Below are 11,934 nucleotides of genomic sequence, written 5' to 3'. Positions count from 1 at the left end.
GATCTACTGGCCCGACTCCGCGGCCCCCTCCTCCGCGTGGTGCCGCACCCCCGGCGAGAGCCCCGTTGCGGGCTCCGGCGGCTCCTGGGGGGTCCTGCGCGGTTCGTGCCTCGTGGTTCCTCGGGGGCGCCGGACCGCCGTCCCGCCTCTGCTGGTCGGGGATCTGGCTCTGCTTCTGGATCTGCTGGTGATGGTATCCTTCCTCCGCCTCCTCCCGGTCCGGCGCACATTCCTTCCCCGTCTCATGTGGCCAACCCCACCCTCACCTGTTTCGCATGCCACCGTCCTGGAAATTTCCAATCTCGATGCCAAAATCCCCCTTTCTGTCTCATCTGCAGAGAGGACGGACATCTTACGGTCGACTGCCAGAACCGCACCAAACCCCCAGCCTTTGTTCACTATGGTCTTGGTCTACCTGGGTGCTCATTTTTTGCTCTCGACCGTGAGGTTTCTGTAGTGGTTCCCATTCCTGCTCTCCTGAACTCTGGTATCATTACTGTCAAGGACAAGCTTATCACCCCCCCCCCCCAAGTTCTTCTCGACGAACTCCGCTTATGGGACGATGGGGGTTGCGATTGGCAGATTCGCCAACTTTCTAAGTTTGAGTTCGCTGCCTTGTTCCCCTTCAAAGAAAGTTTACGGATGATTTCTTCCTGCTCCAGTTTCACTCTTCCCCTCAACCAACTGGTTGTATCTGTCAAGGCTACCTCCAATGGATCAAAAGCAATCTCTTCCCTGACTGAAGCTTGGGTCCTAGTCGATGATGTCCCTCCTTCTCTCCGTTCCGCTGCTTTTATCATGGCTTTCGGTGTTCTCATTGGAAAACACATCGAGGTTGATCCGGAATCTCTGGTTGTCTTGGGCCCTATGCGCCTGCTGGTGTGGTGCGTGGATCCTCTCTGCATTCACGGCTCCATCAACGTTTTCCCCTCTGCTGGTGGCTTTCGTCTTAGGGTTCAGGTCAAGGGTGACGCGGTTCCGGTGTCGCCCCCACCCCCGCGCCCTGCCTCAGGCAACGACGACAAGGGCAAGGATGATGATGGCCTTCTGGATGATTCTCTCCATGGCAATGAGCATCGCTTTAGCCAGTCGGAATGGGATGGTTTATCTCCTGAATATCGTGACTTGCTCAAGGAGAATGCCCCGGTGGGGGTGGAAACAAGGATTCGCTGCTCGGCGCCGGTGGGGGGACTACGGCCTCTGGTGGAGCTAGGGGCACCCCATTCTCTGGTGTGTGCTCCAACCTCCCAGCCCGCCCCGCCTCCCCTTCCCTCTCTGGTATTGAAGATCTGCCCCCGACCGGCCCCTTGGCCACGAAAAAGAAGAAGAAGTCGTCTGTCAAAAAGTTCTCCGCACGCAGCAGGGCTTCTGGTGATTCCAAGCAGTCTGCGCCAGGGCTTTGCCGTAGGCTTGATGCTGATCTGGGTGCGGCATCGGGTCCTTCGTCTGCGGTGGCTTCGCCGAGCCATGCCCGCCCCGCGCCGTTGCGTTCGCCTGCTTCCACTGCCCGCAAGAGCGGTCACGTCTCCAACAGCGGCGAGCATGTTGCTGATTGGGTGGCACGGCGCGCTGCGGCCAGGGATCTGCCCCCCTTAGGTACTCCTTCATGCTCCCCTTCCCCCCTTTTTCCTGCATCCTCCCCTGTTTGTCTAATGCTTCCTTCACAGTCCAATGAACACCTTTTGCATATCTTAGAGGACGTAGGCATAACTTGTGATCCTAGTTTCGGTTCTCCTTCTTCTTTACTAGACATTATCCGGGCAAATGAAGTGGCTCGGGCGGATATTGCAAGGGCCAAGGAGGCCGCCTCTGGGTCTGTTGCTCCACTGGTTGTGGCTGGTGGGGTCGAGGAGGGACCTGAAAGGGTTCAGGTGCCCTCTGCTGCGCCTCGGCGCGGGGCTGGCAAATGATCTAAACCCTGCATCGCCCCAAGCAGGTCGAATCTTCGCATTAAAAACCTATCTCATCGATGAAGGCCTTATTTTGGAATTTTAGGGGTTTCGGCGCTAGGGGGCGCCGGGACGAGATAAAAGACCTTGAACGCTTTGTGAATATTGATATCATTGGCCTTGTTGAAACCCTGAACCCTTCCTTCTCCCCGAATGAACTATCTGCTGTTACTGGGATCGACAGGTTTGATTGGAATCATGTGGCATCATCTGGGCATTCGGGTGGTATTCTTATTGGCACCAAAAACGATTTGTTTGATTTCGTTGCTTTCGATCACGGGATTTTCTGGGCTAGTACAGTGGTATCTCACCGCTCCCCCAATTCGCTTTTGGAAGTTATGGTTGCCTATGGTCCGGCTGACCACTCTCTCTCTTATATCTTCTTGGATGAAATTCGGAATAAAATTGAGTCTTGTGACCTCCCTTTGCTTATTGGCGGCGACTTTAACTTGATGCGCTCCCCTCTGGATAAAAACTCTCCTAATGTTTCTTGGCCGCTTGCTGACGCGTTTAACGCTTTCATTCGGGACTCTGCTATCCGCGAAATACCTAGGGTTGGTGCCCGGTACACATGGACGAATCGCCAATCGGCCCCCATTCGATCTGTTCTTTACTGTGTTTTCATCTGCTACAGGTGGGATTCCTTGTTTCCTCGGGCCTCCCTCAGGGCTCTGCCCATCGTGGGGTCTGATCACTCGCCCCTGATTCTTGACGATGGGACTCATTCTGTCTCCTTCCCTCATTTTCAGTTCGATGCGTCTTGGAATCTGGTTGAGGGTTTGGTTGACATGATAGCACATAAGATCTCCTCCTTATCTTCTACTCGTCGCTCTTTTGGTTCGATGGACGACTGGCACCAATGCTCCTATTTCCTTCGTAATTTTTTTCGCGGATGGGCTAAGAACCATGCTGCTGAGTCGAGGCATGACAAAGCTCGGCTGGCTGCCCAAATTGGTCTCCTAGATGCCCGCGCCGATGGCCCTGGCCTTTCCTCCTCTGATTGGCAGGGTCGTTATGATCTTGAAGAGGCCCTTTTGGCCCTGCATCGTCAGGAGGAACTGTATTGGAGACAAAGAGGTACCATTAATTGGACTTTAAAAGGCAATTCCCCCACTGCGTACTTCTTCGCCATTGCCAATGGCAGGCGTCGCCGCTGCCTGATCGATAGCCTACTTATCAACGGCGTCAGGGTCTCTGACCAATCTGAGATTATGTTGCACGTGGTCAATTTCTTCTCTTCTCTCCTCTCCACTAAACCCGAGGTGGGCTTTAGACTGGCCAATTCCTACTGGACCTCTCAGGACCAGATTTCGAGCGATGATAATGAAGCCTTGCTGATCCCCCTCTCTGACGATGAGATTTTCAATATGATCCGCTCTGCCAACTCCAATGCAGCTTCAGGTCCTGATGGTTTCTCCATCCCCTTCTTTAAGCAGTTTTGGCCCCAGCTGAGGGGCCTTGTTCAGGCGATCATTCAAGGATTCTGGTTGGGTACCGTCGATATTTCTCGGTTGAATTATGCGGTGCTCACCCTTATTCCTAAAGTCAAAGGGGTGGACCTGATCACTCAATTTAGACCTATTGCCTTGATCAACAACTTTGCGAAGTTACCGGCTAAAGGCTTTGCTTCTAGGCTCTCCCTGATCGCTCATCGCTCTATTAGCCCTTTTCAATCTGCTTTCATAAAGGGTAGGTTCATTCTGGATGGCACTCTCTGTCTCCATGAGATCGTCCATGATTTGCGCCCAAAGCTGTGATTCTTAAACTCGACTTTGAAAAATCTTACGACTCGATTAGTTGGAAGTTTCTCCGGCAAGTGCTTCTTGCTAAGGGTTTTGATGGTTCGGTGGTTCACAGGCTTATGCAGTTGGTCACGGGTGGCCACACGGCTGTCTCGGTTAATGGGCAGATTGGTAACTTATTCGCCAACGGTAGGGGCCTAAGGCAGGGTGACCCCCCTTTCTTTTCAACTTTGTCGCAGATGCCCTCTCTCATATTCTATCCCGGGCAGTTCTAGCTGGCCACATCACTCCTGTCAGTTCTCACCTTGTTCCTAATGGCATCTCTCACCTTCAATATGCAGATGACACTATCATTATGGTCGAACTAAATGAGGCTAGCATTACTCACCTGAAATTCCTGCTCCTCTGCTTTGAAGCTCTCTCTGGCCTTAAAATCAATTTTGCTAAGAGCGAAGTCATTGTTACTGGGGCTTTCGACGCCGAGGCTCAAAGAGTTGCTCATCTCCTCAATTGTTCCCTAGGCTCCTTTCCTTTCAAATATTTGGGTCTTCCGATCTCTCCCCATAAATTGTTGGCTAAAGTCTTTGCTCTGGCTATCACTAAGGTGGAAAACAGGGTCTTGCCGTGGAGAGGCCGTTATAATACCCAAGCAGGCAAGGTTTCCCTCACCAATGCATGTTTGTCTTCTCTCCCAATGTTCCTGATGGGTTTTTACCTTCTCTCTGGAGGGATCCACGCTGGCTTTGACAAGCATAGGGGTGCTTTTTACTGGAACTCTGCCGACAATAAGCGCAAATACAGGATGGTGAAATGGAAATATATATGTCGGCCCAAGAACATGGGAGGGTTAGGAATCATTAATACGGCTGTCATGAACAAGTGCCTCATTCTAAAGTGGTGGTGGAAGATCATGTACTTCGTGGAGTGCCCTCTCTGGCTATCCATTCTCAAGGCTAAATACTTCACGGACTCGAGCCCCATGTTTGCTTCTTCCACTGGTGGCTCCCAGTTCTGGCTCTAGCTCGTTAAAGTTCGTTCGGTTTTTCAATCTTTGGTCAAGTTCATAGTTAGAAATGGTAAGTCTACTCACTTCTGGTTAGACTGGTGGTGCAGGGATTCCACCCTCGTTGTGGCGTTCCCGGTCTTATTTTCTTATTGCTCTGCCGGAGATCTCTATCTTTGAGCTCTCGCTAAATAACTGGGACCTAGACCTCCGTAGAACTCTTTCTCCAGAAGAGTTGGAAGACTGGCATCGCCTTACTGCTTGCTTCCCCATGCTCTCGGACGAAGAAGACTCGGTTGTCTGGCCCCACTCCTCCTCTGGTCGCTTTTCGGTTAAGTCTGCCTACGCTAAACTTATATCTGGCTCCCCTACGCTACGTCTAAGTTCAACTATATTTGGAAGGCCCGTATTCCTCCTAAGATCAAAATTTTCATGTGGCAAGCTTTTCGTGGAAAACTTCCCGCGGCTGATCAAATTCGGAAAAGGAACGGTCCAAGCTCTGAGAGATGCGCTTTATGTGGGGCCATTGAAAATACCGAGCATATTTTCTTTCATTGCTCTTTGGCTAAGTTTGTTTGGTGTTGTATCCGTTATTGGCTTCAAGTGAATTGGAATCCTTCGTCCTTTGAGGACTTGCGGCGTCTGTCCAGTGGCTTACCGGGGTGGCTAAAAGGGTTTTCTGGGTTGGGTTTGCAGCGATTTGTTGGTCGTTGTGGACTACTAGAAACAAGTTTACTATTGAACTTACCTTCCTGGCTAACCCTGTGAGCTGCTTATTTAAATCTGGTGTCTTCCTGCGGCAGTGGAGATTATTGATTAAGGAAGCGGACCACGAGGCTTTTGACGCTATGGTATCCAAGATTCGGTCTACGGCTTCATCCTTGTTGCGACGAAATCGGGCGGCGCCTTAATTGTTCGCTTCTTTCTGTCTTTTGAGAGCTGGCCTGCGTGCCATGATTGGCTAGGTAGCCATGTATGTGAACCTTCTTAGCTGTTGTTGTGCTACTATGTTGGCTTGGTGGTTGGTTCTGTGACTCTGCCTGGTGGCTTTATTTATAAAGTCGGGCGTATGCCTTTTCTCTAAAAAGGATGTTGGAAGGCGCGGCACCCTTGCAAGCGACGGCGGAAGCCATGGTCTCTCTCCTCTCTCCCTCCCTCTCCGCAAATGGCAGCAAGCACTGACAGAGGAGGCTGGCGACGGTGGGGATGGACTACGGTTGGGGGAAGAGAGCGAGGGTGGTGCTGTTCAACTAGGTTATGTGCGTAATTTGCAAAAGACCCCCTGCTTTCTTAGGTATTCAAGCGGCTGGAGAGGACGTGGCAGTCACCGCCGTGTGGCACGAGTTGACGGCTGCCAAATCAGCGAATATGTAGACCAAGCCATATAGTGGACCGTATGTGACCCCTAGAACAAGTTTAGTGATTGTATTTCGGGTACTTCTAACCACAGAGACTAAAGTGGCCACCTGCGCAAGTTATAGGCCCTGTAATGAATTTTTCTCTAAGCACATCTGTGTGTGTATTTGGCACTGAGTTTTGATGGTATAGATGTCACAGTATGGAATAAAGGTGTCCTATGTCTGTCTAATAGAAGGAAAAGACAAATAGTTTTGCACTCATGGCCCATTGTACTCTCAAGCCCCTCCTTTCACATCATTTGCTATGGGCTAGGCAGGCCACAACTTTTTTTGGAAACAAGTAGCTCCGCCCCATGTGGACTTGCCACTATCAACATGGGGAGAAAATAGTAATGATGTGTATGGTGGATTGACTGCTTTTAATGTACAGCAGGTGCTAATTTTTATCTTTTTTTCAGGGAAGGTGCTAATTTTTATCCAATGCATCAGTTTGCTTAACTTTTAGCATGTCGCACTAGAGGACTCACTTGGTTTGGATGGGGCATCCGACATTAGATGTTAGGTGTTGGTGCGATGTTTGTTTGGTATTAGGCTCGGACATTCGGCACCCCTTCATCGCGGGGATAGTAGTAGCAACAGGTGTTGCCAGATGGTGGCTTCAGGCTTATTGATGTATTACCTTGTAAGGGCTTTGTGAATAATTAATAAAATGGTTGCATGCACCACCCAGATGCAGAGGCCGGGGGTACATCCTCCTTTTCAAAAAAAAACTTTTGCTAGGTCTATATGTCAACTGCACTTGAAACTCAAAAGGTGAATGTTATCAGGAAATTTTAGACAGACAGGTTAGGATGGCCAGGATTACCTGTAGAGTAAAAGTCTTTCTAGGGGTAGTAAAAACAGTAAAAATCGTTTAAAAAAAGGAACGGATCGAATGTGAGCTTTTGATGAGGATCAGCCATGAAGGACGGAGACTGAGTTCTAACGCTCGTCGCCTGGTTATGAATGCTTCGTCTCTTTTTTTAGAGAAAATGCCTTAGCACGACTTATAAATAAAGCCACACGACAGAGTCACATAATGAAAACAACAGCACGGGGACGAAGCCACCACCGGTTCACCCAAACACAGGCAAGAAACCACGAGCACGAAAGTATGAAGGATACATGACACCCTGCCAGACACGGCACGCAAGCCAGATAAAAGGAAGGACAAAGCCAACAACTAAGTCGAGGAGCCACCAAAAGCAAGATCAGACATTAGGATCCTGCCCGATAAGAGACGACGCCGAGGCCCGAATTTTAGATATGAGCAGATCCAGAGCGTCCCGGTCGTCCTCCTTAGTCAATGATCTCCACTCCTGCAAGAAGATACATGATTTAAATAGACAGTCAGCAGCTTTAGTAGGAAAGACATGTTTGGTCGTAAATTTGTTCCTAATATTCCACAGCAACCAACATATCGCACCTAGACCAACCCAGAAGACCCTCTTAGTCACCCCAGCCAACGAATTGGCAAGGTTTCTCATCTCAACAAAGGAGGAGGGGTTCCAAGTGACCTGGAGCCAGGATCTGACACAGCTCCAAACCAGCTTAGCAAGGATGCAACAAAAAAATATGATTCGTGTCCTCCAAGGCATCACAGAGGGCACAAAACTCTGAGCCCGGCCCATTTCTCTTACGAATTTGGTCAGCCGCGGGGAGACAGCCTCTGAAGGCCTGCCAGAGGAAGATTTTGATTTTCGGGGGAACACGAGAACGCCAAATGCTAGAAAATCTATTAGAAGGGGCACCGCCAATAAGTCTAGTGTACAGGGATTTAACTGAAAAACGCCCTGAGGAGGAATGAGGCCAAACCACCGAATCCGGAGCCTCCGAGAGCGAGGGGAAATAGGCAGAAAGACTTTGCCAATGTTCCAATTCTTCAGGAGACAGGGAGCGACGGAAAGCCAGGTCCCAATTATTAGCCAACACCTCCGCGATGGAGATATTCGGGTTAGGGGAGTACGAGAATAGAACAGGGGAGCTAACAGAGAGGGGAGCGTCTCCGCACCACCGATCAAGCCAAAACCGAACCGAGGAGCCATCGCCTACGATGAACTTAACATGTTCAAGGAACAGAGGCCGAACTATAATAAGGTCCTTCCACAATTGAGATCCACGCCGGGCCCCAGCAAACATCGAGCTAGAGTGCGGAAAATATTTAGCTTTAAGAATAGAGTACCATAAGGTGTTGGCCCCATTGGACATAATTTTCCACCACCATTTGATCAAAAGACATTTATTCATGACCGATGTGTTGATAATGCCTAACCCCCCAAGGTTTTTAGGCCTACACATGAGTTTCCATTTAACCAGTCTATATTTCCGTCTGTTGTCAGCAGCGTTCCAATAGAAAGCACCCCTGTGCTTGTCAAAACCAGCATGAATACCAGCCGAGAGTAGACAAAAGCCCATTAGAAACATAGGAAGGGAGGACAGACAAGCATTAATCAAAGCAACTTTCCCGGCATTCGTATTATATCTACCACGCCAGGGGAGGACACTATTTCCCACCTTAGAAACAGCCGGAGCAAAGTCTTTTTAATGAAGCATATCTAGCGAAATGGGAAGACCCAGGTATTTAAAGGGAAAGGAGCCCAGATTACAGTTGAGAAGTCGAGCCACTGTCAAAGCCTCCGAATCATCAACACCAGTGACCAAGACCTCACTCTTAGAAAAGTTAATTTTCAGACCCGAAACAGCCTCAAAACATAGGAGGATGAACTTGAGGTGGGCAATGCAATCATCATTCAGTTCAACCATAATAATGGTATCATCGGCGTATTGCAGGTGAGTAACACCTTCCGGGATTAGATGAGAGACCACCGGCAGGATATGACCATGATGTGCAGCCCTAGACAAGATGCGAGAAAAAGCATCGGCAACGAAGTTAAACAGAACGGGGGACGCAGGATCACCTTGTCGCAGGCCCCTGCCATTGACAAAGAAATTACTAATGTGGCCATTAACAGAGACCGCAGTGTGGCCACCGGAGACCAACTGCATAAGACGGTGAACATACGCCCCATCGAAGCCTTTCGCTAAGAGAACCTTTCTCGGGAAAGGCCAACTAACCAAATCATAGGCTTTCTCAAAGTCCAGTTTTAGAATGACAACCTTAGATTTACGAGATCTCAAGTCATGAACTATCTCATGTAGACAAAGAATCCCATCTAAAATGAAATGCCCTTTGATGAAAGCAGATTGGAACAGGCTGATAACTCTATGAGCAACGGGGGAGAGACGGGTTGCAAAACCCTTAGCAGGAAACTTGGCGAAATTGTTGATCAGCGCAATAGGTCTGAATTGGGAGATCAGCTCAGCACCTTTAACTTTAGGAATCAAGGTGATCACCGCATAGTTGGGACGAGATATGTTAATGGTCCCCAGACAAAAGCCATGAATAACATTACAAACCAACGGTCTCAACTGCGGCCAGAATTTTCTGAAGAAGGGGATCGAGAATCCATCCGGCCTCGAAGCAACATTAGGGTTGGCAGAGTTAACTACGTCCCAAATTTCCTTATCAGATAGGGGCATCATCAAGGCATCGTTCTCTTCGTCCGAAATTTTCATATTATGGTGCCACAGGGAGGAAGAGATAGAAAAACCAGAAGGAGGTTTGGCCCCTAATAGCGACGAGAAGAAGTCCATGACATGAGAGAGGATGACAGATTGGTCCGAGGACCGAGCACCATTAATAATCAGGCTGTTAATACAACAACGCCTCCTCCGACCATTGGCGATAGCAAAGAAATACGCGGTAGGGGAATCCCCTTTTAGCGTCCAATTTAACGTGCCACGCTGGGGCCAATAGACTTCCGCTTGATGATGCAACTGCATCAAGGCGGCCTCAAGATTATAATGCAAAGCCCACCCATCATCGGAGAGACCCAAAGAGTCAGCCGTACGATCTAGGTCCATGATCTGGGATTCGAGAGAATTCTTCGATCTACGCTCCTCCGCAGCGTGGTTTCGGGACCAACCTCTAAGAAATTTGCGCAGATTATAAGAACAGGAATGCCAATCATCCATAGGGCCAAAGGAGCGAGAGTTTGGGGCCAAGAGGTTAAGGATCTTAGAAGCCAACTTGTCATTAAACCCTTCAACGAGCAGCCAGGAAGCATCAAATTGGAATCTAGAGGGAGGTCTATCTTGATGCATCCCATCATCAAGAAGAAGAGGGGTATGGTTGGAGCCCACGATACTTTTAGCGAGAAGGGAGCCCCGAGGGAAAAGAGAGTCCCATCCGGAACAAATAAACACTCGATCGAGCACAGATCTAATCGGGATGGCCTGATGGTTGGACCAAGTAAAACGGGCCCCAACCCTAGGGATCTCGCGGATAGCACAGGAGCTAATGAAGTTGTTGAAAGCATTAGCCAGAGGCCAAGAAAAGTTGTCATTGCTTTTTTCTGAGGGAGAGCGAAGAAGGTTAAAGTCACCACCGATAACTATCGGTAAATTACACGCCTCGATCTTAGCAGAGAGCTCGTCCAGGAACAAGGAGGATAGCGAATGATCAGCCGGACCATATACCACAATAAATTCCCAGAGAGTATTAAGAACTTTGTGACAAACTACCGTGCTTGCCCAAAAAATACCATGATCAAAAGCCACAAAATCAAAGACATCCCTTTTAGAGCCAATCAGGATCCCTCCCGAGTGGCCCGAAGCAGGAAGCACGTGCCAATCAAATCTGTCCATGCCCGCGATCGCGGAAAGTTCGTTGGGAGAAAAGGATTCTTTAAAGGTTTCGACTAGCCCAACCAAATCAATATTGTTCCCACGCACTAAATCACTAATCTGGTCTCGGCGCCCCCTAGCACCAAAACCCCTGATGTTCCAAAATAATGCTTTAATTTATAGGAAAGGTTTTTGATACGGGGACTCGACCTGCTAGGAGCTACGCAGGGTTTTGATGTTTTGGCAGGACCCCTCCTAGAAGCGCTTGGCTGAGGTTGGCCACTACCAACCGCCACGCCAGCCCCCTGTGCCCCAACACCCACCGAAACTGCAGCCGAAGAGGCAACGGCCTCTTTGGCTTTAGCAATGGCCGCCTGGGCCACCTCATTGGCACGAATAGAAGAAAGGAGGGAGGAAGGGGAGCCTAACTCAGGGTCGACAGTAACACCCACATCAGACATAATATTTAACAGGTGGTCATCAGAAAGAGAAGGAAGAACAAGCCGAATCGGGGAAGGGGGAGAGATCGGACCAAGATTATTACCTGAAGGAGGAAGATCCTTAGCAGCCGCCCGCCGCTCCGCCCGCGCCACCACCGACTCGCCCGCGTCGCGCACCCGCCTGCCCTTGCGGGCCGTGGAGGTAGGCGACCGTATCGAGGGGGATCGGGCCATGGGAGAGGCCGGGACGGGGCCCGAACGCGACATCGAACCCAGATCCTTGTCGAGGCGACGACACACACCCGTCATCGACTGCTTGGAGCCTGAAGAAGCCTTGCTCTTCGCAGAGAACTTCCGCACCAAAGATTTCTTCTTCCTCTTAGACTGCAAATCATCATCAGCACGGCCAGGGGATAGGGGCAGATCCTCAATGCCCGAGCGCGCGGGAGAGGGAGGACGGCCCGGGAGGTTTGAGCAGGCCCCGGAGATGGGAGTGGTCGTGGCAGACGGTTTCTTGAGCAACAGATCATCATCAGCAAGCATCACTGGAACAGAAAAAGGGGCGGCAACCGCCTCGCGAAGGGCCTTATCAACAGGCGCTTGAGACTTGAACAATTCCCACTCAGATTCAGCCAGCCCATCCCATTCGGAGTGGGTGAAGCGCAGATCAGAACCCCCACTAGGGTTCTGCCCACCCAAAGAGCCGTCCCCGTTCTT

Source organism: Triticum aestivum, chromosome 5D, assembly GCF_018294505.1.
Source record: "Triticum aestivum cultivar Chinese Spring chromosome 5D, IWGSC CS RefSeq v2.1, whole genome shotgun sequence".
Classification (NCBI taxonomy): domain Eukaryota; kingdom Viridiplantae; phylum Streptophyta; class Magnoliopsida; order Poales; family Poaceae; genus Triticum; species Triticum aestivum.
Note: the sequence above shows the minus strand (reverse complement) of the source record.